Below are 5,640 nucleotides of genomic sequence, written 5' to 3' on the forward strand. Positions count from 1 at the left end.
TGGAGCCTCACTTCTGGGTGTCCTGTGTCCTGTTTTTGTCTTAACTTTTCTTGTCTTAGTGCCTCTGGTGGTTAAGGCAGGATCGTGTGCATCAGAAGGCGTGGGTTAGCCCTGGCCGGTTTGGCTCAGCGGATAGAGCATCTGGCCTGTGGACCAAAGGGTCCCTGGGTTTGATTCCAGTCAAGGGCATGTACCTTGATTGCAGGCTCCTCCCCAGCTCAGGCTCTGGTCAGGGCTTGTGCAGGAGGCAATCAGTGGATGTGTTTCTCTCACATCGATGTTTCTCTCCCTCTTTTCCTCTCTCTTCCACTCTCCCTAAAAGTCAATGGAAAAATATCCTCAGATGAGGACTAACAACAACAAAAAAAAGAAGGCTTGGGTTAGCATACTTTTGCTTCAACACTTACTGGCTGTGTGACCTAAAGAAAGATACCTAGGGTCTCTGATCCTCAGTGTCCTTCTCTGCAAAATGCTCATAATAGCACCTCCCTCATTATGCTGCTATAAGTATTAAATGAGGCAACACATGAAAAGCACTTCGCAGTAGTCACCCAGCAAATATCTATTGCTCGTTGTCATCATTATTACTTTCTACTTACGTAGGAGAGACTAGAGCAGACGAGAGGAAGAGCTTCCCAGCTGGCCTCTCTGTTAAGAGGTCTCAAGGTTTCAGCAAAGTCTGGAGGCAGGAGGATGGACAGCACGAGCCTTCCTCCCGCCAGAGACTGTCTCGGCATTCATTCTGCAGCTCCCTGAGCCCTGAGCAGTGCGGGCTCCTCTGTGGGGAATCAAGACTAATACACCGTGAGATCCGTATCAGCAAGGACAGAGCTGAGCAGGGCGGGCAGGGGCTGTGGCCGAACTTTCATCACACATGGGCAGTGGGGCTGCCAGGCTCATTCCTGTGGTTGTGCCGGAGGCCTTCCCACTCCAACTTCAGCTCGAACCTCCCACCTTCTCTGCTCTCTACTGCCCCCTGGGAAGGTGCGCGGTGGGTACCATTGTACTGGACACGCAGGAGAGAGACAGTTTGTATCACAGGCCCGTTCCGGATCAGGGCTGCAGCTGCAGGGCTGACTCCGTGGGAGGCTGCAGGAGCCCGGGGAGGGAGAGGCGACGGAATGTTCTGAGCAAGCAGACCCCTGGCTGGGAGTTGGAACACAGGTTCTAAACTAGGGCACAGGCGCTGCCCTGCTGGGGCCTCCGTCTTACCATCCGTCACCGAAGGCGTCGACAGCACAGTCTCTCTGGAGAGCCATTTGGCCACGTGGTCTTTAGGGAAAGGGGCAGGTTCGGCAGCGCCGCCAGCCTTTGCCGTGCGTGGGCCCCAGAGGATCTCCCCCACGGGGATGTGTGTGGCAGCAGCATTTGTAGCAGTGAGGGGCTGTGAACCGAGGGGGCCATTAAGAGGGGACTGGGAAGAAAGATGAGGTGTTATCATACTAAGTGCTCTGATTGGTGGGAGAGGCCGGGGGCCGGGGAGCAGGACACCAATGCCATTCTGTGCATCTCTGGTTGAAACAAAATAAACAAAGAAGATTTAGGTCTGGATGGTCCTCAGGACCTTCCCACGCCGCATCCCGAGTTCCCGTGTTCTCGGCCAGCCTGGCGGGAGCTGGGAGCTTGCTGGCGTCTAGAGCAAGGCCCGGGCCTGAGCAGGAGGAGCCTGAGGGGAGGCCGTACCTGAGGCAAGGTGTACACGAGCCATAACAGGTGTAGATGGTATCCTAGGTGCAGATAAAACCACCGTCTGCTGCATAATCTGTTTACCTAACCTGGTTGCGATTTCCTGCCCTTGTCCACGCTGTTGCATTACTAGTCAGGAACCACAGGCCACTTTCCCTGCCGACCTGGTGTTTTTTTAGTGCCTCATCATCTACAACTGTGTTTGGTTTTCTGAGTTCTGGAATTTGTCATAAATGAACAATGCTGGGGGGTGGGGCAGGAAGGGCACCCGGGCACCTGGCTGATGGGCGTGGCAAGGGCCGCCTTTGCAACAGAGTTTAGGTGTTCACCTAGTTTCGTGTTTGGTCTAAGTATAACTTGAAGACAACTGAGCTTGCTTGGGGCCAATCTCAGCAGTCTTGACATCAAACAAACGCGAAATACAGCTCCTACTGGCTGAAGCTGAAGCTGAAGCTGAAGCCAGAGGAGGCAAATTGTTGCTGCCGGTTGTGGGCAGGGGAGGAGGGGTCCCATTCTCCCTTACCCAGTGGGAACTATTGGATGGCCTCTGTCTTTAACCAGCTTGGTCCCTCCCCCCCCCCCCAAACCCCCTTAGCAAAGCTGCTACATCTCTCTGCCTCCACTCAACCACCCTTTTTCTTGAAAAACCTACCACTCAGCCTCTCTCCAGACCCTCTCTCCAGAATCCCACTGGGTGAGATGGAGAAGCGAGCTAAAGAGCAATTGCTGACATGAAATCCACGCGGCCTCAGCTCATCTGGGCACTCAAGTATTCAATGAGGTAGCAGCTGGCCACTCGGAGGCAGAGACGGAACACACTATGGTCAAGCGAAAGTCTGATGAGTGTCCTGGCCAGAGGGCAGAACTGGGGTTCGCCTGGGGCAAGAAGGAGGTGGTGAGAACACACCAGCCATTCTCGGAGCTACTCTGGAAGGCTCCAAAGAAGAGAATCTGTTTCTGGGGCCACTTTTGTGATTGGAGGTGGACCCCATGGCAGTGGACACCAACCAAGGGACTTAAGTGTGGGAAGCAGTGAGGAGGGAGCCAAGAAGGGTGCAGGGCAGGCCAGGAGGCCCTGCAGGGAGGGAAGACATCTCTAGGGGCTCAGGTGAGAGGGAACAGGTGCCATTGGCAGAGGCAGTGGGACTTCGCTGTCGTGGTCACCCTTGCTGAAGTGCTTGAGCTGGTCCCAGGCCTCCTTGCATCAGCGGTGGACAGAAATAAGTCCCTCGACCGGCCATTGTCCCGCTCCTGACTCCCATGCTGTTCAGAACGTCACTACCAGAGAGTTGGGCAGCAGCCCTGCCAGGCCCAGCAGGCAGGGCAATACCTAACTCCACCGGTCGTAATGTGTCCAAAAAGGAAGGGAGGGTAGCCTGGCCTGACTGCCTTTCCAGGGGCCACATTGGCTCCTGAAGACTGTGACGGACCTTCCCAAGTGCTTGGATACCGCCTGCCCAGGATGGATGCCCTGGCTTGGGGTCTGTCGCCTTGAGGAGTCCCCCCAGCCAGCTCCCACCACCTGCCTGGAGCTCTGCCCACATCTGTGCACACACTCTCCCAGACAACAGGCAGCTCAGGCCTCTGCACATTCCTGTTCCAGTTCTCTAAGTTGCAATGCTTGGCTGGGCCTGGGAGCAGCTGGCCACTCTGGAGGCAGCGACCGAACAGACTGTGGTCCGAGGAAAGGCCTGGGCAGCAGGTCCCAGGGAAAGCGTGTGGTCTGGAGCCCTGATGCCGTCACTCTCCTCGCAGAGCTGCTGGCTCCTGCTCCCCTCCTGCAGGCAGCGGAGGTCAGCTTCTCTAAATTGCTAGTTATTCTTTTCTTCAATTAAGGGCAATTCTACTGAAGCAGGAAGTGAACTCCCACTGGTTGATCTAATGGCCTCACATCCTGAAGTGTTTGCTCCGTCTGAAGGCAGGGCTGGCCTTCCTGGGCAGCTGCTAACAGACAGCACGTCCAGGAGCTGCCTTGGGGTGGGGGTGGGGGGGCAGGTATGGAGTAGGGCCCCGCATTCCCTGTCAGACCCTAGATCCACACAATGGGACTGCATTTCAGATGGGGCTAGGGTTGTGGTGGGTGACAGAGGGGAAGCGTGGATCCAGCCGGGAAGTCCGCGATCCTGTGGCAAGCCCCCTCCACCTCTGGCCTATTGTCTTCCCATCTGAGAAATGAGGGTGCAGAGGGGGTTCTGGCTGGATGATTTCTACGATTCCCATCAACTCGGCACCTCCCCTCAACTGCTCCACCCACCCTCTCCCAAGGGTTTGTAGTGACTGGGCTCCGTGGTGGGGAGGGGTCTCAGTTCCCACCTCAAGGTGCATCTTCCCTGAGCAGGATGTGTTCACACACACACACACACACACACACACACACACGTGTGTGGAGGGCCCCTGCCAGACTGTGGTCACTATTGCTGCCGTGAGCCAAGGGCTCAGGGGGAGCTGCTCAGACCCAGGTGTGTTGCTTGGGAAGCAGGTATATTGCTCCTCTGTGACCACTCACACCCACAGACCAGGTGGCCAAACCTGGACGTTACCCAAGCGGTCAGGCCTCTGACTGTGCCCCACCTGCAGAGAAGGGTGAGGGCAGGACGGAGCACAGGCCTGAAATCTAATCCTGCGTGACCATGGGCATCAAACCTTCTCAGCGTCCATTTCCTTACGTGTAAACTGGGGGTGATATAGTCGACCTCAGAGAGCACCTGAGCACCCTGCCTGTCCAATGAAAATCCATTGCTATTCCCATTGCTCCTCACCCCAGTGCTGGGGGAAGGCTGTAGGGATCCATCCACGCTCTCCCAGCTGGTGACCCCTGGCACACACTGGAGAGCAGCTCTGGCTCCCCACCTCGGAGCTTCTGGCATTCTGTCTGCTGGAGACAGCACTGCCGGCTGGTTCTGGGATCCAGAGTTCTTGGGACGGAAGGGTTTCCTGGGACGTGGGACTGTCAGTGCTACAACCGAGACAGGCTCTGCATACCTGGGTGGCGGGTGAAGCCACACGGGGGCTTTTGGACAGGACCCTGGGGAGCTTTGGATTTGCCGGGTGAGGCATCAGAAGGACTCACTAGTGGGTCATGAAAGACACAGAATTCAACTCAAATGAGGGAACGCATCCTCACAGTCAGCACCACCCGGAGACGGAAGAACTCTGTCCCTGGATGTACTCAGCCAAGAGCTGAAGGACCGCGGGGTGGGGATTCTGTGGGTGGAGTCAGAGCCCTAGAGGGGGTGCCAGACTAAATGCCCATCGAGGCTCCTTTTTGCCCCATGTGTACCCAGTTTCCATAGAGGGGCTGATGGAACCCCTGGCTAGCTCAATGATGGAATTATCTGATGGGCCTTTTCCCTGGAAGGTTGGTGCTGGGACAGGGTGGGTGGGGTGACTGGCTGCAGGTTGTAACTGGGCTTTAACCAATTCCTTAGAAGGAGGAGGAAGGCATCTTCTCAGGGGAGAGGAAAAGCATTGGGAAAGTAGCTACTCCCTATCCCTTTCCAGCAGCAGGAAGCCAGGCGTCTGGCCTGGGGGGTGTTGGGAGCTGCCGAAGGCTGGTCAGACATCTGTTGGGCCCACAGACCTGGTCTGGCCTTGACTAGGGAGGAGGCTTCTTTCCCCTGGGGCCTCCCCTGGCTACCACCCAGGTCCCACCAGAACAGCTGGCCATCTCCTAACCTCTGTCGGGCAGGACGGTGGATCCCCAGCTGCGGAAGCCACAACCCAAATCTCCCCAGCCTCCACCAGGCCTGTTCACCAAAACATCTGCACCCCAGGTGTGAGAGGTGAGAGGGGGGCACTGCTCACAGCTGGGATACTGGCTCTCGCCAGCTCTGCTCCGGCCTGGGTGGGGGGCGCACGGAATTTGCATGTGTGTGTGCAGGTTCCTTTTACAGTGAGGACGCAGGAGCTCTCTTCCCCTCTGGAACTAGGTCCGACCCTGGAGATGCCCCGAGC

The sequence above is a fragment of the Myotis lucifugus genome, unplaced genomic scaffold, assembly GCF_000147115.1.
Source record: "Myotis lucifugus unplaced genomic scaffold, Myoluc2.0 scaffold_322, whole genome shotgun sequence".
Lineage (NCBI taxonomy): Eukaryota > Metazoa > Chordata > Mammalia > Chiroptera > Vespertilionidae > Myotis > Myotis lucifugus.